We start from the raw sequence: 24,470 nt of genomic DNA on the forward strand, positions 1-24,470 counted from the left end.
GATAATAATCATAAATAAACAAAGAGCAGAAATGGCTGGCTACATTGGAAAGATAGATGCATTTGATTGCACAAGAGATAACCAGTTGCTGTATATGGAGCAAATTAAGCAGTATGGCTTCCCTGCTTGTTGATAGAATGGTACAGCACAGTAAAAGGTGCTTTGATTAAAAAAGATAAGATAAAAACTAAAGATGTTGGAAATCTAAAATATAAACAGAAAACGCTGGAAATACAGACCATGAATGTGGCCTGACCAGCATCCATTGCCTTTATCCACTCAAAGAGTTATAGGCTCTGAAACTCCGAAATCACATTTACATTTACGATTGGGAGAGACATGTAGCTCGTAAAGCCACAGCCTCACAGCTTTACAGGCATGGGTTCAATCCTGACCTCTGTTGCTTCCTGTGTGGAGTTACATGTCTCCCCCCCACCCCCCACATTGTTTGGGTTTTATCTTACATCCTGAAGATTTGCAAGTTAACTGGCCCAGTAAATTGCCCCTCGTGGGTACATGAGTGGTAGAATCTGGGGGATAGTTATTGGGATTGTGGAGAGAATGAGTTAGGAGAGGATGGGTCAATGATCAGTGTGGACCCAATGGGCCAAAGTGCCTGTTTCCATGCTATATCTCTAAGACTCTATGGCTAAGTACCTGGATGAAAATTTGAGCTGTGCCCTGAATGGCTAGAGACAGAGAACCAGAAAGAGAGATTTACCTAAGTTCAGCAAGGATAAGAAAGGCCTAGCTAGAGTTAATGTAGAGAGGATGTTTCCAATAGTGGGAGAGTCCAGGATCAGAGGGCACAGCCTCAGAATACAAGGGAGGTCCCTTTTGATCAAAGAGGAGGAGGAATTTCTTTAGCCATAGATTGGTGAATCTGTTGAATTCATTGCCGGCTCTCCCGTCCATTCTGCTCTCCAATGGACATTAAATTTGACTACATCTGTGGCAACGAAATACTTGGTGAGTGTACAGAAACAGATGGAATCGCAAACGCCACCATTCAGCTGTTTATTTATGTAACAGATTTTCCTCCAAGCCATCGGACTACCAACCTACTGCCCTCTGCTGTGCCTATTGTCTTGTTTATTATTTATTGTAATGCCTGCACTGTTCTGTGTACTTTATGCAGTCCTGGGTAGGTCTGTAGTCTAGTGTAGTTTTTGTGTTGGTTTACATAGTTCAGTGTAGTTTTTGTATTGTTCATGTAGCACCATGGTCCTGAAAAACGCTGTCTCGTTTTTACTGTGTAACGTACCAGTCTTTATGGTTGAAATGACAATAAAAAGTGACTTGACTTGAAAACAGCTGTGGAGGCCAGGACACCTAGAGGAAACCAGAGCATCTGGAGGAAACCAATGCAGTCTTAGGGAGAATGTACAACCTCCTTCCAGACAGTGGTGGGAGATGAACCTGGGTCACTGTAAAGCAATGTGCTAACTACTAACCTACCATACCACCCTATTTGATTAATATAAAGGTATCAAAAGCTGGGAGAATGGGATTGAGAAGGAAAATGAATTATTCATGATTGAATAGAGGAGCAGACTCAATGGGCCAAATTATCAAATTTTTCTCCTTTGTCTTAATGTCCACCATCTAGACAATGCTCTCTTCTCACTACTACCATCAGGTAGGAGGTACAGGAGCCTTAGGTCCTGCACAGCCAGGTTCATGAAAAGTTAGTTGAATCAGCATAGATAACTTCACTCACCTCAATGCTGAACTGATTCCACAACCTATGGACTCATTTTCAAGGTCTTACAACTCATGTTTTCAGTGTTATTTATTTGTTGTATTTATTACTTGCTTTTTTGTATTTGCATATTTTGCCTTCATTTTGCACATTGGTTATTTCTCCATCTGTTAGATTTCCATTGATTCTATTGTCTTTCTTTGCTCTATTGTGAATGCCCACAAGAAAATGAGTAACAGAGTAGTAGATGGTGACATATGCATACTTTGATAATAAATTTACTTCGAACTTTGAAGTTTAAGATGGCTGAATATTCTAATGATATTCAGTGAATTTTGATGGCTCCATATAATTCTCTGAGAAGGATCCAGTTAACCCTCCGTTACTTGACCGAGCACATAGAATTTGGTGTCGATCATCGAGTGTTCCAGCTAAACCTTCGGTTGTAATTGTTCGGTTTCATTATGTACACGACAAAGAACAACTTATTCGTGTGGCTCGGCGGGTTGGAATGGTTAAATTTCAAGATTACTATTTCCGTTTGGTTGAAGATTTTAGTCCTGAAGTTATGAAGAAAAGGCTTCTTTTTAAACCTCTGATGTCTGAATGTTATGAGAAAAATCTAAAACCTGCGCTCTTATACCCCGCGAAGCTTAGAATCTCTCCGCCGAATGCTCCACGCCAGGTTTTCCTTTCTACATCTGAAGCGAGAAGTTATCTGGAGGAGAACTTCCCTACTGCTACAGACACTAATCTCTAATAAATGAGTGATTCTGATCGTGTAAGATAGTTTTCGATTCCTCAAACCAGATTTAGTCTCTGGTTATTGGTGTAGGTTTATCCTATACTTTATATTTAAGTTAAAGTGTGTTTTCGTCATATTAATCGCTCTGTTTTATACACTTTAACCATTATACTATATTTTTGACTATTATTTTTGTTCCTTCGAAGGTGTATTTTTAACCCTTCAAAGGTAAATTCTTTTTTATTAAGATGGGGGTATTTTGGAAAAATATTCTTGGTTTTATTTAAGATGGTGTTATTTTTTCTTCTCTCTTCTTCCTATAATGCATCGCTTATCATAGTTTAAATATTTCTTGATTTGTTTGGGTTATAACCCGATTTATAAGCTTTTAGTGATTATATTCTTTTTTTTACAACTAAGTATATTAAGAAGAGTGGTTTTTAGTATAGTGATTATAATTTTTAAAGTTGGGGTGGTTTTTTTAATATATATCCTTTATATACGGAGTGGTCTTCCGCTGATATGGGGGTAGAATTAGTCTTATTTTTTTTCTTTTTCTAGCCATATTTTGGCTTTTTTTCTTTTTCTTGTGGGGGTGGGGGATGGTCTGTTTTCTAATTTTATTTTTCTTTTACCAGTTTGTTTTAGTTTTTTCATTTGGGCTGTTTTTGAACTTCAAATATGTCTACGATGTCGTCACTTCCGGGTCCGCTCTTTTTATGGTTAACCCTTTTTATACCAAAGGGTTGATTTTAGAAGCATGGCTCAGACCATTAATTTTGTGTCTTGGAATACTAATGGTTTAAACCATCCGATTAAACGAAAGAAGATTTTCAAAGTATTCCAAAGACTTAATGCTCATATCATTTTTGTACAAGAAACTCATGTGAGGAAGGAGGACAAATATCGCTTTTTTAGGTCTTGGCGGGGTCAACAGTATCATTCGAATTCGAACACCAAAGTTAAGGGAGTTTCAATTTTTATTGACTCCTCTATTGCATTTGTTCAACATGATATCCTTTCGGATCCGAATGGTAGATTTTTGTTAATTACAGGTTTACTTTGTAATAAAAAGGTTGCTATGGTGAATGTTTATGCTCCAAATGTGGATTGTCCTGATTTTTTTAAGTCCTTATTTACTTCTTTACCTAATCTAAATGAATATAAGTTAATAATGGGTGGTGACTTTAATTGTTGTTTAAATCCTTTGATGGACAAATCTATATCTATTCAGACTTTACCCAATAAGTCAGCCACTTGTATTAACTCCTTTTTGACTGATAATGGAGTTTTTGATATTTGGAGATTTCGGCATCCTAACGACAAAGAGTTTTCTTTTTTCTCACATGTTTATCATTCTTATTCGAGAATTGATTATTTTTTTATTGACTCTTGTTTTATTCCATCGGTAATTGGTTGTAATTATGATATTATAGATATCTCTGACCATGCTCCATTAAAACTTTCTATTAAATTTACGGATACAGCTTCTAATGTTAGACAATGGCGATTTGACTCTACCTTACTGCAAGATCCGGACTTTATTAAATTTATGAAGGAACAGATCGATTTCTTCTTTTCAACTAATTCCACGGATGATATTTCTTGCAGAACACTTTGGGACACCTTTAAAGCGTATATACGTGGACAGATTATCTCTTACTCTGTTGGTCTGAGAAAACGCATTAAGAAGGAAACTCTTTTATTGGTTGATAAAATTAAAGAGATTGACAAGAAATATTCGATCACTCCTAGTAAGGAGCTTTACAAACAAAGGGTTGAACTTCAAACGGAACATAGTTTATTACTTACATCTCCAATTGAAAATCAATTAATGAAAACCAGATCTGATTTTTATATACATAGTGATAAATCGGGTAAACTGTTAGCTAGTCAGTTGAAGAATGTTTTGGTTAAACGTCAAATCACTAAGATTCGTCAGCAGAATGGGGATTTGACAGTTAACCATGATGAGATAAATAAGTCATTTCAAGACTTTTATACCTCCCTGTATCAATCTGAATTCCCTCAGGATCATAATACCATGTGTGATTTTCTTGGGAAATTGAATTTTCCAAAATTATCATCCGATGATCTTTCAATATTACATACTCCTATTACGGATGCAGAAATTAAAGGGGTTATTTCCTCAATGAATTCTGGGAAAGCACCAGGTCCAGATGGGTATACAGTAGAATTTTAAAAATGTTTTTCCGCTACTCTTTCTCCTTGGTTATGCAGGGTTTTTGAAGAAGCAATTAGATTGGGGAATTTGCCACAATCTTTTTATAGAGCTTCCATTTCTTTAATACTGAAGAAAGATAAAGACCCTGCTGACTGTGCATCCTATAGACCAATATCTTTATTGAATGTAGACTCCAAGATCTTTTCCAAGTTACTGGCATCCAGGCTGGAGAAGGTATTACCCCAAATTATTTCGGAAGATCAAACCGGTTTTATTAAAAATCGCTATTCTTTTTTCAATGTTAGGAGATTACTGAATATTGTTTATACTCCTTCACATAGCACTTCAGAATGTGTTATTTCATTAGATGCGGAGAAAGCATTTGATAGAGTTGAATGGCCTTACTTATTTTATGTGTTGGAGAAGTTTAATTTTAGTCCGACATTCATTTCTTGGATTAAACTGATTTATCACACTCCAGTAGCCTCGGTGTTTACTAATAATCAAAGATCTCCCTTTTTTTGTTTATTTCGGGGCACTAGACAAGGCTGTCCTCTTAGCCCATTACTATTTAACATTGCTTTAGAACCTTTGGCAATTGCCATCAGAGAATCACAGGATATTTCGGGTATTAATCGTGGGACAGATATTCATAAGTTATCTTTGTATGCAGATGATTTATTATTATTCATTTCTAACCCTGAGAAATCTATTCCAGCAGTTCTATCATTGTTGGCTCAATTTAGTGAGTTTTCTGGGTATAAGTTAAATCTTAATAAGAGTGAATTGTTTCCTTTGAATAGACAGGTCCCAATTTATGGAAACTTACCTTTTAAATTAGTTAATGACTCTTTTATTTACTTAGGGATTAAAATCACAAAAAACCATAAAGAATTATTTAGGTTTAATTTTTTACCCTTAATTGATCAGATTAAATGCTTGTTTACTAAGTGGTCACCATTATCTTTATCTCTGATAGGTAGGATTAATGCTATTAAGATGGTTATTTTACCTAAGTTTTTATATATTTTTCAAGCGGTACCAACTTTTATTCCGAAATCTTTTTTTACTAATGTTGATTCAAAAATTTCCTCATATATATGGCAGAATAAAAATCCCAGGTTAGGTAAAATATACTTACAGAAAACTAAGAAGGAAGGTGGGTTGGCATTACCTAATTTCAGATTTTATTATTGGGCAGTTAATATTAGATATTTGTTATGTTGGTTGAAAGACTGGGATGGATCTTTTGGCCCTCATTGGGTGAGTTTGGAAATTAAATCGGTATCAGGTTATGCTCTGGGTTCTATTTTAGGGACTTCTCTCCCTTTTGCTCTTTCCAAATTGCCGAAACGAATTGACAACCCGATAGTTAAACATAGTTTACGTATATGGTTTCAATTTCGGAAATTTTTCGGGTTGACTCAATTCGTTTTAAATATTCCTATTGTATCTAATTGCTTTTTCCACCCTTCAATTATAGATCAAGCTTTTTCGGCTTGGAAAACTAAGGGATTACTAAGATTTTCTGATTTATTTTTGGACAATTGTTTTATGTCTTTTGAGCAATTATCTAATAAATATAATTTGCCTAGATTTCATTTTTTTAGATATTTACAGATTAGGCATTTTTTAAGTACGGTACTTCCTACGTTTCCAAATTTTGTGTCTTCAGATATTTTGGAGAGTTTCTTTGAATTAAACCCTTTTCAAAAAGGGCTTATATCAAAACTTTATAATATAATTATGAAGATATGTTCGGAGCCCCTTTATAAGACAAAAAATGATTGGGAAAGAGAGCTTAATCTTATTATTCCTATTGAGAATTGGGATAGAATTCTTCAATTAGTTAATACATCATCTATATGTGCCAAACATTCATTAATACTATTTAAGGTCGTACATAGGGCCCACATGTCCAAGGACAAATTAGCTCAGTTTTATTCTTATATAAATCCTATTTGTGATAGATGTCAGTTTGAAACCGCGTCTTTAACTCACATGTTTTGGTCATGTCCGCTTTTGAAAAAATATTGGAAAGATATTTTTGATATTATCTCTGCGGTACTGAACATCGATTTACAACCCCATCCTATTACCGCAATTTTTGGTTTACCAATGATGGACTCACTTCAATTATCTTCTTCCGCCTGTCGAATGATTGCATTTCTCACTCTGATGGCTAGAAGATCTATTTTGTTGAATTGGAAGGAAATTAATCCTCCCACTATATTTCATTGGTTTTCTCAAACTATGTTATGTTTAAATTTAGAAAAAATTAGAAGTGGTGTATTCGATACTTCTATTAAATTTGAAAAGATATGGAGACCATTTATTCAATATTTTCATATGATGTAATATGACCCTGTTCCAAGCTTATTTGATTTTCCAGCTTTAACCTTATTTATGTTGAGAGGATCGGAGTTGACGACACTGATGATTATGTATTCTTGTGAGATATTATAAACAGCCCTTTTTTTTCTAGTTTTTCTTTTTTTTCTTTTTTTGCTTCTTTTTTCTTCTTTATTAGCTATTAGATTAGTAAGTTAGCTAATTTTGCAAACATTTTTTTCTCTTTTTTTCTGTTTATTAATATACAATTAATATATCAATTGTATTTTGTTCATATTATTAATATTAATAAAAAGATTGAAAGAGAGAGAAGGATCCTGTTGGAGGTTCAAAACAGATACCCATCTTTTAGCCTCGGGGGCTTCTCCATCGTTCTGCTCTTTCACTCTGAGACACAGAGGGTGTTGCAAAGCAAGACATACAGTCAGAGAGCTGTAAAGTATGTTGAAACGTTTACAGATCTTAATCAGCATTGTGACTTACATGGTTCATTACCCACTGATGTCCTACATTGGAGAGAGTTAAAATTAAACTGGATGTTCCATTCCTGATTGTTGTCTTGACACTAACCGCTGTACACTGGGTGAGCAATGCACACCATTAAATAGCTTCAAACATCATCAGTTATAAGCAAATTATGTTGCTTTGACACAACAGGACAAATATTTTCCTCTCAGGAAAATTCCTCTGAGTTATTTTTTGTTCAACACATCACTGTATATCAAGCTGAGTTTCTGACCTTGTTTCCTGAACTGAGTTTCAATCTCGTGCAATTACTTCAATGTGTCAGCTCCAAAATTAGTCCTTGGCATTGTATGTTCAACAATTGCTCAGAGAGTACAAATACCATGTTTACAAGTCTGTGGGATTTTGAGAAAACAAAGTGAACTTATCTACCAACTTCTGCACATTCCTCAAAGTCAAAGTAAATTTATTATCAAAGTACGTATATGTCACCATATATTACATCAATATTTCACCATATATTACATCAATATTCACCTTCTTGCAGGCATTTACAAAAAAGTAAAGAAATACAATAGAACTTATGAAAACCTATACATAGAGACTGGGAAACAATGTACAAAACAAGAGAAATTATGGAAATAAAAAGAGAAGGGTCCTGCCAAAGGTTCTCGGCCTGAAACAACGACTGTACTCTTTTCCACAGATGCTGCCTGCCTGCTGAGTTCCTCCAGCATTTTAGAAATATAGAAACATAGAAAACCTACAGCACAATACAGGCCCTTCGGCCCTCAAAATTGTGTCGAACATGTCCCTACCTTAGAAATTACTAGGCTTACCCATAGCCCTCTATTTTTCTAAGCTCCATGTACCTATCTAAAAGCCTCTTAAAAGACCCTATTGTATCTGCCTCCACCACCGTTGCCGGCAGCCCATTCCATGCACTCGCCACTCTGCGTAAAAAACTTACCCCTGACATCTCCTCTGTACCTAATCCCCAGCACCTTAAACCTGTACCCTCTTGTGGCAACTATTTCAGCCCTGGGAAAAAGCCTCTGACTATCCACACGATCAATGCCTCTCATCATCTTCTACACCTCTATCAGGTCACCTCTCATCCTCTGTCGCTCCAAGGAGGTTGAGGCTGAGGTCACTTAACCTGTTTTCATAAGGCATGCTCCCTAATCCAGGCAACATCCTTGTAAATCTCCTCTGCACCCTTTCTATGGCTTCCACATCCTTTCATCTGACACCTGACCAGATTCATTTCCTAATACCAAATCTCCTCTTGTAGGCTTATCTACATACTGTCAAGAAACCTTCCTGAACATACCTAACAAACTCCACCCCATCTAAACCCCTCACTCTAGGGAGATGCCAATCGATATTTGTGAAATTAAAATCTCCCATCATGACAACTCTGATATTATTACACCTTTCCAGGATCTGTTTCCCTATCTGCTCCTCGATATCCCTGTTACTATTGGGCGGCCTATAAAAAAAAACACCCAGTAAAGTTATTGACCCCTTCCTGTTCCTAATATCCACCCACAGAGACTCCGTAGACAATCCCTCCATGACGTCCACCTTTTCTGCAGCCGTGACACTATCTCTGATCAACAGTGCCACGCCCCCCCCCCCCCCACCACCTCTTTTGCCTCCCTCCCTGTCCTTTCTGAAACATCTAAAACCCGGCACTTGAAGTAACCATTCCTGCTCCTGAGCCATCCAAGTCTCTGTAATGGCCACCACATCATATCTCCAAGTACTGATCCACACTCTAAGCTCATCCGCTTTGTTCACAATACTCCTTGTGTTAAAATAGACACATCTCAAGCGTTCCGTCTGAGTGCGTCCCTTCTCTATCACCTGCCTATCCTCCCATTTTGTGTGTGTTGCTTGTGTTTCCAGCATCTGCAGATATTCTCTTGTTTGTGAATAGATAGATAGATAGATAATACTGAGAACATAAGTTAAGGAGTCCTTGAAAGTGAGTCAATAAGTTGTGGAATCAGTTCAGTGTTGAGGTGAGTGAAATTATCCACACTGGTTCAGGAGCCTGATAGTTGAGGGGTAATAATTGTTCCTGAACCTGGTGGTATGGGACCATAGGCTCCTGTACCTCCTTCCCAATGGTAGCAGAAAGAAGAGAGCCTGGCCCAGATGATGGGCATTCTTGATAATGGATGCTGCTTTCTTGTGGCTGTTTTCCAGTGCTCAGTGGTGGGGAGGGCTTTGATTGTGAAACATCTTGCAGCCAATGGGACTGTTCTGTACTGAAGGCACTATTGACAATAGGCAAGATTCCACAAAGGGTAATGAGGAGTGATCAGATGATCTGATCTTTCTTATTCAAGATGCTAGATTCAAGATCGTTTATTGTTATTCTTCAGTAAAGGAGAACAAAAAGGTTTTTACCCTAGATCCGATGCAGCATAAGAAAGCACAATAAGCACTGAAAATACTGTACCTGTACAATAAATATAAATGCTGTGTAAAAGCAATCCTATCAAACACGATGTTTTTATTTTAATTTTTATTTAGAGTTGCACTGCCCAGCAGGCCACTGATTTAACCCTAGCCTAATCACAGGACAATTTGCAATTAAATAGTAGGTCTTTGGATTGTGGAAGGAAATGCGCACAGTTCATGGGGAGAACGTTCAAACTCCTTACTGACGGTGCCAGAATTGAACTCCATTCTCCTGAATGCCTCAAGATGGAAGAGTGTCACCTTAACCACTACACTGCTATAGCACCCTGCACAGGTACAAGTAATTGATTGTGACACTATATATATCAGATTAGATTATATACATTGACTGTATATACATAAAGAATATGTGTACATAAGGTGACTATGAAAGAAAATGATAAAATGACAATCTTGGCAGGACATATGAAAACATAGGACAGTGGCTGTGTTGGGGGATGTTGTGTGCACTGATGTTTCTTTAATGTTGAATAAGAGATAGGACTTTAGGATATCTTCTCTGCTGGTCCTTTGGCATCTTTTATGTCCATCAGAAGAACAAAGCAATACAAAGCTTCATTTAAAAGACAGCACTCAGGGCACCGCAGGGCTCCCTCAGTGTTACACTGCTCAGTACCAAGCTGGACTATCAGCCAAGATTCTTCTGTTCAAGTGCCTTGAGGAGAACTTAACTACCACACCTTAGTGATAACAGTGTTAGCCACAGAGGCACTCCAGACCACAAGTCTGGTGAGACCATGGGGGTTCAGACCACCACCAAGCCCCTCACAGAATCCTTGTTTCTCATCCCAAAGCCTTTACAGGCTAACACAGGAGGAAGTTAACTGTAGCTGCAAATATTTAGCAAAGGAAACAGCTGCTCAAACACTTCAATCTCTGGCTGTTTCTTTTAAGAGGGAAATGCTTGCAGGAACAATTAGGCAATGATCCCACCGTCAAGGGAATCAGAATCAGAATCAGGTTTAATATTACTGACATATGTCATGAAATTTATTGTTTTGCAGCAGCATTAGAGTGCATACTTAAAATACTATAAAGAAATATATATTAAAATTAAATTCAGTAAGTAGTGCAAAAAGAGAACAAAAATAGTGCCCGTGTTGGAACTGGATGAGTTTGCAACCCTCAGCAACTTTTTACAAGCATGTGCAGTGGCTCCTTCATACCAGTTGGAATACTCTTCACGGTTCATCTGTAAAAATCTACTGGAGTGACTATCAGTGTTCCATCCTGAAGAAGAGTGCTTGACTACAACAGAAGAGGGAGAAAGTGGGAAAAAAGTTAACAGGAAAGTACAAAATATTGATTGAAAAGAAGACAGAAAGAAGCATGCAGGAACTCTGCATTTATTTACTGCTTTCAAATTACTGAATTATCACAATGATTGATTGATTTGGTTGTCCATTGTATCCGACAATGACAGCTTCAAACCTGTGTAGGGGAGTTTTCAAAGTGGAAAAACCTTTGCACTGGCTCAGTTCCACTCTCTCAACCAGTGGTACAAGTAGAGGTCTGCCTTGGTTGCAGTGGATGACCATGACTTCTGTGTCCTGTCATGTGCTTCACTCTCCACAAAGTGTTGCAGAACCGTTGGATCTCACTGTTGACCTCGTATGCCCAGTCTGCTGGTGCTGACTTTGCATGACCCTATTTCATTGGGGTTTGAGGCCCACCGGCCACCCTCACTTGGTTTAGCCCACCTGTCAAAGCAGTGTACCGGGGTGTGGCCACTGTCGCATGCAAACAGCTACTTGGAACCACAAGTGAGATTTGAGTGTCCAGTGGGGACCAAAGGTGAATGAGTTGCCCCAGAATGGACATGACAAGCCCCTTCACAGGAGGTGTGACCCTTTCTTGGATCCCCCTTACACCTCAGTGGTCCAATAAGCAGAATATGTTTTACAAAATCAGGCACCTCTGCAAAGCCTTTCTCAAATCCAGCATACCCCAAAGTACCTTAATGTCAAATCAGTTATTTGGAAATTATAAGGAAAAAGTATTTGCCAAATGAAAGCAAGAAACGTTGAGAGAGGTAGCCTACTGATTGGTTATGGGGTGCTTTTAACTGGACTCTTAATATAGGAGAATGAGGTGGAGAGTTAGAAAAGGGTAGAATCTATACTCCAGGAGGTGATGCCTCTGCGACTGAAGGCCCAGCCATCATTACTGGGTCAAAGCAAGGGCAGTTGTGTATAAAAGACTGGAGGAGGAGGGTTAGAATTAAGGGAGGTGGGTGGAAAGAACATAGAGCAGTGTTCTTTCATCCATGTGCTATCTAAGAGTCTCTTAAATGTTCCTAAACTACCATCACCCCTGACAGTGTGTTCCACACACCCACCAATCTTTTCTTAAAAAAAACTACCTCTGACCTATACCTTAAAATTAAGATCCCTCGTATTAGCCATTTCCACTCTGGGGAAACGTCTCTGGCTGTCCACTCTATCTATGTCTCTTATCATCTTATTCCTCTATCAAGTCACCTCTCATCCTTTGCTTCAGAGAGAAAAGCCCTAGCTTGCTCCACTATCTTCATAGGACATGCTCTCGAGTCCGGGCAGCATCCTGGTAAGTCTCCTCTGCACCCTCTCTAAAGTTTCCATATACTTCCTACAATGAGGCAACCAGAACTGATACAATTCTCCAAGTGTGGTCTCACCAGGGTTTTTTGAGCTGCAACATTATCTCATTCCTCTTGAACTCAATCCCCTGACTAATGAAGGCCAACACACCATACGCTTTCTTAACAACCCTATCAACTTGCACTGCAACATTTAGAGATCTATGGACATGGACTGAGCTGGGTTCAAAGATGGCAAAGGGGATGATCTTACCAGGATGTAACCATGAGAAAAGCAAAGTATGGAAGGAAAGAGAAAGCTGCCGACAAGCAGGAAGAGAGAATGAGTCAGGGGGAAGAAAGGAAACAAATGGGGCTCTCTCTGAGTCAAATGCTGAGAGGATGCAGCAGATGCAGAAAGAGGAAAGTGACCGTCCAAGATTTTAAACAGTTCTAATGGATAGAATTAAGGGAAGAGAAATGTCAAATACACAGTGAAATGAATTAACACGGGGTTACGATAAATGGATGTAATGCACCTCCAAAACTTCCACAGGCTTTGGGGAAACTTTCTACAGAGGCTCCTTGCTCTCTACTGGCATGAAGCACAGTACTTTGCAATCCCAGTCACAGTGAGCCTCATCCTTATCATCTTCATTTTGACAGAGACAAAAACTCAAGAAGATTAGAAGATTCTAATCTGCAGATTGAAACACAAAGCCCAAAGACATTCCTTGGTACTGTACACAGGGAGGGTTTCAGCAAAGCTGTACTTCTTATCAGAAGTTTCCCTCACAGAGTTTCAAGCTACCTGCTGTTACTTGAGGAGAGATTTGCTGCAGAGTGGCATTGGCCACTGGACATCACATTTGCTGGAAGGAACCGGAGACTACAGTTGCTGGAATTTGGAGCTACGATCTGCTGGAGGAATTCAGCAGGTTGAACAGCCTCTTGAAAAGGGAAGGAATTGTCAACGTTTCAAATTAAAAACTAATGCAGGGCTTTGACCCAAAATGTTTACTATCTGTTCCTGCCCACAAGTGCCACTGGCCTCACTGAGCTCCTGCAGCACATAGTTTATTAGCTGGGAAGAGTTACTGGTTGAACAATTCCTTTATTAGCTAGGTTGAGGGAGATGAACTATAGTGTAAGATTGGAGAAGGTTGGATCATCCTCCTTGGAGCATAAGACTATAAGACGTATGAGCAGAATTAGGCCATTTGGCCCATTGAGTCTGCTCCGCCATTTCATCACGGCTGATTTATTATCCCTCACAACCCCATGCTCCTGCCTTCTCTCTGTATCCTTTGACACCCTTACTGACCAAGAATAAATCAACCTCCACCACTTTAAATACACCCAATGACTTGGCCGCCACAGCTGTTTGTGGCAATGAATTCCATAGATTCACCACCCTCTTGATATAGAAATTCCTCCTCATCTCTGTTCTAAAAGGACATCCAACACTTCTGCTGGCAGCTCATTCCACACTCTTACTGCCCTCTGAGTGAATTAGCTCCCCCTCATGTTCGCTTAAACATTTCACCTTTTGCCCTTAACCCATGACTTACAGTTCTAGTCTCCTCCAACCTCAGAGGAAAAAGCCTGAAGTAACCCTATCTATATCCCTCATAATTTTGCACACCTCTATCAAATCTCCCCTCATTCTCCTATGCACCAGAGAATAAAGTCCTAACCTATTCAACCTTTCCCTGTAACTCAGGTCCTTAAGTCCCGGCAGCATCCTTGTAAACCTTCTCTATACTTTTACAATTTTATTGATATCTTTCCTGTAGGTAGGAGACCAGAATAGCACACAATACATCACATCACATCACATTAAAACCAGATTTACATCCTAAAAGCTGGCAAGTTACTTTAAGTCCCTCCTTAATCAACTAGCCTTTAACTTCATATGTGATGTAAGACATAATATGTAAGTCACATATTCTGTAAATGGCTAAAGGCCAAGTACTGGAATCTGGGGATAATATGGAAGGGTGCCTAATAGTTGGCATGAATATGGTGGGCCGAATCACCTATTTCTATGCAGTATGACTCAATGACTTTCAGTGCATTCAAAAGAAATCAACAGCGTCATCTGACAAATGTTCCAGGTAAACAGCTGAATGCAGTGTTCAGTTTCTGTCATGGCTAATATTTGTCATAAACCAAGCTAATTATGTTGACAGAATCGGGGTGGTTCTCAAGGAGAGTCATTTGTGTAAATTAGTTGCAGAACGTAGAAAAGGGCAAAGTCTTGCACTGTGTGTCTGCATTTCCTCTGTTTGTAGAAAACTTGGCTCTGAGTTAGAGGTTTGTGGATTTAAGTCACAGTCTGGACACTACAAAGCCAGCGTTCTGTTCTGGTTCAGGTTCAGTACTTAACAGGGTGTCTTATTGATTGAGTTGCCACGTTTCTAGTCAGATTGAATAATGCAAAGCCCTCTCAGTCCAATACCCCAGACATTTTCTCTTCTTCCCTCTCCCATTGGACAGATGATAGAAAAACGTGAAAGCATGTACCACCAGACTCAAGGACAGCTTCTATACTTGTCAGACTCTTAAATGGACCTCTTGTAAGATAAGATCGACTTTTGGTCTCACCATCTACCTCAATACGATCTTGCACCTATTCGTTTACTTGCACTACACTTTTCAGTAGCTTTTACACTTTATTCTGTATTGTTATTGTTTTGCCTTATTGTGTAATGATTTGATCAGTATGAACAATATCCAAGACAAGCTTTTCATTGTGACAATATCAATATCCTGCCAGATCTCCCTGGTGGTGGGACTCCATGTCACTTTATTTTCCACTTTCTCACATAATTTATGTCATAGCGTCATAGAGATCTGCAGCATGGAAACAAGCCCTTCAGCACAACTAGTCCATACCAAACACAATTCCCATTAAAGCTAGTCCTATCTGTCCACCCATATCACTCTAAATCTGTCTTTGCCATGCATCCAGCCGGGTTCACGTATAGATCACATATAGATTACAACTGACGTTTCGATGACAAAGTCTGCCATCTTCATCGGGGATGATGCCTGCGCATGTCTAGTACAGTGGTATTTATACCCCTGTAGTCCATCCCACCTGATTGGCTAGGTCTCATCCAATCAGGTTTCCACTCTCCCGCCTTGTTTACAATCGAACTCCAGTTCTTACTTAGAGTGAAACTTTCTTCTTAGTTAAAAGCCATTGGTGTGGCACAGTAGTTTTGTGCCGTCAAAATCAATCTTATGGCCATTGCGTATACAATGTTCTGCTATTGCCGATTTCTCTGGGTAACCCAAACGGATACACCTCCTGGGCTCCTTGATGCGGGTTTCCACCGATATACGCTGCTCCACATTCATGGGGGAAATCCTGTAAACACCAGCTGACCTGAGTCCCAGGCCATCTTTGACCTGCATAAGTTGTGACTTGAGCTTCCTTATGGGTTTGTGGATGGTATAAATCCAGAATTTCTTCAGGATCCCGGCGATCCTTCCAGAAACCATGGAATTATAGGGAAGACAGACAATAACAATAGGCTACTTCTCGTTAGGTTTCCTGGTTCTTCTGTCAGCCCTTTTAAGAGCCAAGTTGATTTCCTACACCTTGTAGCCATTCTGTAGGAACATCGTGTGTAATTGTCTTATTTCCTCAGGGAGATTCTCCAGGTACAAAATGGTTTTTGCACGGTTAATCAAACTAGAAAGAACTGCTCTACAATTGGAGGCATGACAAGACCATAAGATATAGGAGCATTAGGCCCATTAAGTTTGCTCCGCCATTTCATCATGGCTGATACAATTTTCCTCTCAGCTCCAATCTCTTGCCTTCTCCTCATATACTTTCATGCCCTGACCAATCAAAAATCTATCAACATCTACCTTAAATATACATAAAGACTTGGTCTCCAGAGCTGCCTATGGTAACAAATTCCACAGATTCACCTCTCTCTGGCTAAAGAAATTCCTCCTTATCTCTATTCTAAAAGGATGCCCTAATGAATTCTAGTGAATACAGGCCCAGAGCCATCAAACGCTCTTCATCTGACAAGCCGTACAATCCTGGAATCATTTTTGTGAACCTCCTTTGGACTCTCTCCAGTTTCAGCACATCCTTTCTAAGGTAAGGGGCCCAAAACTGCTCACAATACTCTAAGTGAGGCCTTATAAAGTTTCAACATTACATCCTTGCTTTTATATACTAGTCCTCTTGAAATTAATGCTAATATTTCATTGGCCTTCCTCACCACAGACTCAACCTGCAAATTAACCGATAAGGAATTCTGCATAAGGACTCCAAACTCCCTTTGCATCTCAATTTTTTGTATTTTCTCTCCATTTAGAAAATAGTCAGCCCTTTCATTTCTTTTACCAAAGTGCATGACCATACACTTCCCGACACTTTATTCTATCTGCCACTTCTTTGCCCATTCTCCTCATCTATCTGTCTTTCTTGTAGCCTCTCTACTTCCTCAAAACTACCTGCCCCTTCACCTATCTTCATATCATCTGCAAACTTTGCAAGAAAGCCATCAATTCCATCATCCATATAATGTAAAAAGAATTAGTCCCAACACCCTATGGAACACCACTAGACACTAGCAGCCAATGAGAAAAGGCTCCCTTTATTCCCACTCTTTGCCTCCTGCCAATCAGTCACTGCTTTATCCATGTTAGAATCTTTCCTGTAACACGATGGGCCTGTAGCTTGTTAAGCAGCCTCATGTGTGTCATCTTGTCAAAGGCCTTCTGAAGATAAAAGTACACAAAATCAACCGATGGTAGCTGTTATTGTTGAGGTATAAGTCCATGTGAGTGGGTTTCTGATAGATGCCATATCCAAGGATACCATCTGGTTTCAGTTGTATTAGAATATCCAGGAACAGGAGATAACTGTTCTTCTCCATCTCCATCATAAATTGAATGCTTCGATGTATGCTGTTTAGATGGTCATGGAACTGTTGGAGTGCAAGACACTACGAAGGTGTCATCGAAGTATCTAAAGAAGCATTTGGGGTGTAAGGGCGATGAATTCACAACCCCCTCCTCAAAGTCCTCCATGTAGAAATCAGCAATAGCCAGCGACAAAGGTGATCCCATGACCACCCAGTCCATTTATTCATAATAGTTCCCCTTACAGAGGAAGTACGTTGATGTAAGGGTGTGTTCAAAAGGATCAGTGGAACCCTTATCAAACTTGACCACAGGAGGACCAGGCTGTCCTTAATGGGAACCCTTGTGAACGGGGACACTATGTCGAAACTGACCATTATGTCCTTTGGGGTCAGCTGGATGTTGCTTTTTGTTTTTATGAAGTTGGTCAAATTTGTGATGTGATGCTCACAGCCCCAACAAAGGGAGATGGCATGGTCATTAAATGCTTAGCAAGGTAGTACGTCGCAGAATCTAACCTACTGACAATAGCCTGGGGGAGGGGGACACTCCTTGTGTATCTTTGGGAGCCCATAAAGTCTTGATAGTACTAGCGTCAGAGGCAGAAGTGTCTTGCATATGTTTGCTGGCAGTCCAGATTTCTTCTTTTAAAAGTTATTATCGTACATGCCTCAACGACTTCCTCTGGCAGCTCATTTCAGAAACTCTTTCCAACACAGCCCTCCAATTTTCTTTCGTCCATTCAGAGTCTCTTAAATGGCCTTGATGTATCTGCATCTACCACCACCCTGGCAATGCGTTTCACGCACTTACCACTCTCCATGTAAAAACCTACCTCTGATATATCCCCCGATACTGTTCTTCAATCATCTTAAAAGTATGCCTTCTTGTATTAGCTATTACCACCATGGGAAAAAGTCACTGATAGTCCATTCTCTTATACACCTCTAACAAGTCACCTTTCATCCTCCCTTGTTCCAAAGAGGAAAGCTCGAGCTTACTCAACCATTCCTCACATGAGATGTTTTCTATTCCAGGTAACATGGTACTACTACAGCTAAAATCTACAATCACAGCCATGGGTACTTCAGTAAGCAGCATCACTTAAAGACATTTTAACAATCTAGCAATATGCAAAATCGATGAACCTCTGACAGCAGACTTGGGTTGAGAGTGTAGTTCCCCTTAGTTCAATTGAAATGCAAAGGCTTTTGACTCCTGACTTTTCTGCTGGTGGATGTACAGTCTCTGGAATATAAAACTGAAGACCTCAGAGCTAGGTTGTTGTACCAAAGGGGCATTATGGACTGCTATGTACTCTGCTTTAGGAAACATGGCTCACACCCACCATTTTGGTCACAGTGCTGCAGCTCAATAGCTTCACCGTTTTTTGCAAAGGCAGAACAGCTGAGTCTTTTAAAGTAGAGGAGGTGGAGTATGCTTTACAATTAACTCATCATGATTTACAAACATGGCAATTCTGTCTCAGTCCTGCTCACCCAACCCGGAACATTTGGTGGTCAAATGTCATCCATTTTACCTGCCAAGGGAGCTTTTCACTACTATCCTTGTAGCAGAGCACATTCCACCCCAGACCAATGTCAAGCAATGTAATCAGCAGGCATGAAACTGCACACCAAGATACTTCCCCTATCATTGTGAGAGATTTCAGCCAGGCCAGCTTGAAGTAGTCTCTGAACAACTACCACAAACATATCACCTGTGGAATCAGAGGAACTAACACAAGAGCAAAAAAAAAAACAATTCCAATTGAAGTTAGAGATGGAATCAGATGCACATCAGCTCTGGCAGGGTTTGCAGGCCATTACTTCCTATAAAGTGAAACCTAACTTCATGAATGGCTGTGACGCTTCACTCTCAGATGAGCTCAACACCTTTTATGCATGCTTTGAAAGGGAGAATAGAAGTACATCTATGAAAATCCCTGCAGCATCCAGTGACCGTGTCATCTTAGTCTTGGAGGCTGACATCAGAATATCTTTCATGAGAATGAACCCTCACAGAGCATCAGGCCCTGATGGCGTATCTGGTAGATGACTGAAAACCTGCTCCAACCAACAGGCAGGAGTGGTCAAGGACATCTTCAATCTCTCATTGGTGCAGTCAGAGGTTCCCACCTGCTTCAAAAGGCCAACAATCACACCAGTGCCCAAGAAGAGCAAGATGAGCTGCCTTAATGATTATTGCCTAATTGCACTGAAGTGTTTTAAGAGGTTAGTCATGGCTAGAGTCAACTCCTGTCTAAACAAGGACCAGGACTCACTGTAATTTGCCTATCACCACAATAGTCTACAACGAATGCAATCTCATTGGCTCTCCACTCAGCCTTGGATCACCTGGACAATAGTAATACTTACATCAGGCTGCTGTTTATTGATTACAGCTTAATGTTTAACACAATCATATCCTCACGTTTAATGAACAAGCTCCAAAACCTGGGCCTCTGTACCTTCCTCTGCAACTGGAATCTTGACTTCCTCACTGGGAGACCACAGTCCATGTGGATCAGAAATAACATCTCCTCCCTGCTGGCAATCAACCCTGGTGCACCTCAAAGATATGTGCTTAGCCCACTGCTGTGTTCTGTCTACACCCACAATTGTGTGATTAGCTACAGCTTAAATGACATCTATAAATTTGTTGACAACTACTGTTAGCAGAATTTCAAATGGTGACAGGGAGGCGTACAAGAGTGAGATAGGTCAGCTGGTTGAGTAGTGTTGCAGCAACTCAACATCAGTAAGGCCAAGGAATTGATTGTGCACTTCAGGAAGAGTAAGTTGAAGGAGTATTTGATGACTCTCAGGCTGTGCTCACTGGTGTTTACAAGAATGAGGGCGTGGTCTCATTGAAACCCATCGGATATTGAAAAACCTAGATAGAGTGGACATGGAGAGTCTAGGACCATTGGGCATAGTCTGAGAATACAAGGGTATCTCTTGAGAACAGAGATGAGGCGAAACTTCTTCAGTCAGAGGGTGATGAATCTCTGGAATTCATTGCCACAGACGGCAGTGGAGGCCAAGTCTTGAATATATTTAAAGCAGAGGTTGATAGTTTCTTGATTAGTCAGGGCATTAAAGGTTATGGGGAGAAGTTAGGAGAATGGGGTTGAGAGGGATAATAAATCAATCACTATGGAATGGCAGAGCAGACTTGATAATACTTAATTTATAAAAAGCAGTGGTTAGACCACATCAAGAGTATTGCATACAGCATTGGTCTCCTTACCTAAGGAAGAACGACGACGAGTTGGAGATAGTTCAGAGAAGGTTTACGAGATAAATATGTGCAATATTTGGGTAACCATTTTGTGGAAAGGTTGGGTTATCTAAGATTATATCTGAATTCATATGAGTGAAAGATAACTTAACTAAAACATGCATTGTGGGGTCTTGGTGTTTTCTCTTGAATAACCTAAAACTAGAGAGGAAGAAGATTTTGTAAATATTTACATAGTTACAATTTTTGAGACTAGAATCTTGACAAGGGAGTGAAAGGTTATCCGTGATTTACATTTTGATGGTGCATTTTGAGGTTGATTGGGCAATCTGATGCTTTGCTGTCACCAAGGGAGTTTGATGAGGTTTGGAGCAGAATGTGTGGCCTGGAGACCATAATTGACTTCATCATTTCTCTCCAATTGAGGCATTGAGCAAGGCTGAAGTTGATGAGGATGAGAGCAGAGGATGGGCAGGTGTTCAGTGCCATCTGCCTGCATTTGACTGGTCTTCCTCTCCCTCTCGCTAGCTGTTGTCGAAGGAAAGTACAAGGAGTCTCGGGATCCACGTTGCCAGGATCAATCAGCGAGTTTGGGGGACTGTGAGGCTCATGTTGCACATGATACTGGATTCTGGTTTTTTGATGTTTTTGAGTGGTTTGATTGGAGTGATCGATAGAGACTGGGGTGTTTAGGCAACGGATAGCCCTGCGAACTGCGTTGGCTAGCGGTACGGCACTGAACTAAACTAAGCTGAATACTCAACACAAGGAAATCTGCAGATGCTGAAAATTCAAACAACATACACAAAATGCTGGTGGAACACAGCAGGCCAGGCAGCATCTATAAGGAGAAGCACTGTTGATGAAGGGTCTCAGCCCGAAACTGCCTGGCCTACTGTGTTCCACCAGCATTTTGTGTGTGTTGTAAGCTGAATACTACTGGTTTGATGCTTAATATTCTATATGCTGTTTGCTCGCTTTTTGTTGTTTCAGAGTCAATAACCTGGAACTGGCTGGTGACGTGGAGTTGATTCAGTTATTTATCAGGTGTATATTGAAATGTGTCATTTATGTTAACAAACAACTCAGCCAAAGGAGTTGTTCGCAAGTGATGCTACACAAGTTGCTCAATAATCTTGAAAGGAAAGGCACTTGAGGAAAGTAAAATTACAGGGCCTCAAGGATAAAGCAAGAAATGGACCTTATTGGATTACTCTCCAGAGCTATCATGAACAAAAGGAGCTCTGTGGCCTCCACCCATGCTAAAATATCTCTAGGTGACTGAGTGAAAGAATTGATGCAAGAAACTAGGAAGGGGGCACCTGGATTTGAACCAGGGACCTCTTGATCTGCAGTCAAATGCTCTGCCACTGAGCTATACCCCCTACTGGCAATGGAATGGAAAATGCTGCAATAATCAAGAACAAACAAGGTTCATGGAAACAATTGACTGGGTCTTAAAACTCATCTTCACTAGAATACCTGCCCTTTTGATAATAAAACAAATGTTCCACCAGCCTAATTATCCAAATACAGATCCTTACAGATAGCTTAGTGGTGAAGTATTTGGCTGCAGGTCAGGGTGTCCCATTAATGTGTTAGATGATATAACTATCCAAATTTCTCACTTCAGTTCGTATAATCAAAAATAGCAATTTAATGTAAGCATTAATTGTAAGATAAATTCATTTTACCACTGTGACAAATGGGGAATTTAAATTAATGTAACTTAAATAAATTTATCATTTTTTAAAAAAGAAAACAAACCTCGTCATTTTAAGCACAATGCGTATCTAAGGTATGGCAGGTATGGCACGTGCCCTGGGCGCCGCATAAAGGGGGGCACCACTGAGCAGTTTCTATTAGTCATACAAGCCATCCTCGGATAGTGATTATCATGGGTGAGAAGCACTAGGATGGCCTTATTTCAGAGCATTGTGTAAGAAGACCATGAAACATTTCTTCACGAAGAAGAAGGAAAGTGGAGCTGAAGGACGGAAGAGATGAAAGTTGGAGGCGGAGGAAGCCAAGAAGTCGAGCAAGTTCTTCATGCCCTTCTTTGAAAAGCTCGGAACAAGCAGTTCGACACGTTCCATGGAGTCGCCTGTACCTGCTACAAGGTTGTTAGAATCCGAAGGTGGATCAAGTACAAATGTGTCACAAGCCGAGGAGGAAGTCAAGTCAGATAAATCTGAGTATGACAAGATTAAGAGTGAGGCTGCCACAGAGAACGTGGACATGACAGGAGGGGAAGACGGTGGTGGTGGTGGTGATGTTGAGTTTATTGACAAGATTTTACCTGATGACACTGAACCTAGTGAACTGGATGGTGTCAAAGAGCCTCGAACTGTCATACCAGAAGTGATTGAACAGCATGAAGCTAAAAGGAGCTAAAGCATAAGGAGCTAAAGAAAGGACTTAGGAGAGCTCAAAGGGGGCATGAGAAGGCCTTGGCATGTAGGATTAAGGAGAACCCCAAGGCGTTCTATGCGTATGTGAAGAATAGGAGGATGACGAGAACGAAGGTGGGACCGCTAAAGGATAAAGAGGGCAACATGTGCCCGGAGGCGGAGGAGGTTGGGGAGGTCCTAAGTGAATACTTTGCTTCAGTATTCACAAGTGAAAAGGACCTTGATCAGGGTGAGGTTGAAATAGAACAGGCCTGTGTGCTGGACAATGTGGAGATTAAGGAAGAAGAAGTGCTGGATCTTCTTAAAAATATCAAGATTGATAAATCCCCAGGGCCGGATATGATACACCCCAGGTTGTTGTGGGAATTGAGAGAAGAGATCGCAGGAGCATTAGCCGTGATCTTTGAATCCTCTTTGGCTGCAGGGGAAGTGCCGGAGGACTGGAGAATGGCAAATGTTGTTCCCTTGTTTAAAAAAGGTAATAGGGAGAAACCTGGGAACTATAGACCGGTGAGTCTTACGTCAGTGGTATGCAAACTACTGGAAAGGATTCTTAAGGATAGGATCTATATTTTTCTTGTTTGAGCTTAGAAAAAATTAGAAGTGTTGTTTTTGATCCTTCAGTTAAATTTGAAGAAACTTGGAGACCATTTATTCAACATTTTCATATGAGTTAAATTGTCTTTTCCTAAACCTCACTTTTATTATCCTTAATTATTTGGATGGAGGTTCGGAGTTATTGGCACTACTGTATATATCTGACATTATGCAATGGCCCATGTTGGTTAGTGTTTTTTTTTTCTTCTCTTTTTTGGGTTTTTTTTTCTTTTTATTTCTTTTGTTCATAAATACTATGAGTTTGGGAGGCTATATATATTGATTATTATATATTTGAATGTCTACTTAAACTATTAACTATGTACTCTCAAACACTTTGTATTCCTGTTTCATTTATGTTTGCTTAAAAATTAATAAAAAGATTTTAAAAGAAAGGATAGGATCTATGAGCATTTGGAGAAGTACAATCTACTCATGGATAGTCAACATGGCTTTGTGAAGAGAAGATCGTGCCTCACGAGCCTGATTGAGTTTTTTGAAGAGGTAACAAAAGAAATTGATGAGGGTAGGGCAGTGGATGTGGTCTACATGGACTTTAGCAAAGCATTTGACAAGGTCCCTCATGAAAGACTCATTCAGAAAGTCATGAGGCATGGGATAAGTGGGACCTTGGTTGTTTGGATAAACAATTGGCTTAAAGGAAGAAAGTAGAGGGGAGTTGTGGAAGGAAAGTATTCTGCCTGGAGGTCAGTGACTAGTGAAGTGTCGCAGGGATCTGTCCTGGGACCCCTGCTATTTGTGAATTTTATAAATGACCTGGATGTAGAGGCAGAAGGATGGGTGAGTAAGTTTGCGGATGACAC

At 40.0% G+C, this 24,470-nt stretch overlaps 1 non-coding gene across 1 annotated transcript; it reads right to left on the bottom strand.

Moving 5' to 3' along the window:
- Nucleotides 1–21,951: 21,951 nt before the first annotated feature.
- Nucleotides 21,952–22,023, bottom strand: trnac-gca (transfer RNA cysteine (anticodon GCA)). The gene has a single exon. It is a non-coding gene; the product is annotated as a tRNA-Cys (tRNA).
- Nucleotides 22,024–24,470: the final 2,447 nt, after the last annotated feature.

The sequence above is a fragment of the Hemitrygon akajei genome, chromosome 18 (assembly GCF_048418815.1).
Source record: "Hemitrygon akajei chromosome 18, sHemAka1.3, whole genome shotgun sequence".
Lineage (NCBI taxonomy): Eukaryota > Metazoa > Chordata > Chondrichthyes > Myliobatiformes > Dasyatidae > Hemitrygon > Hemitrygon akajei.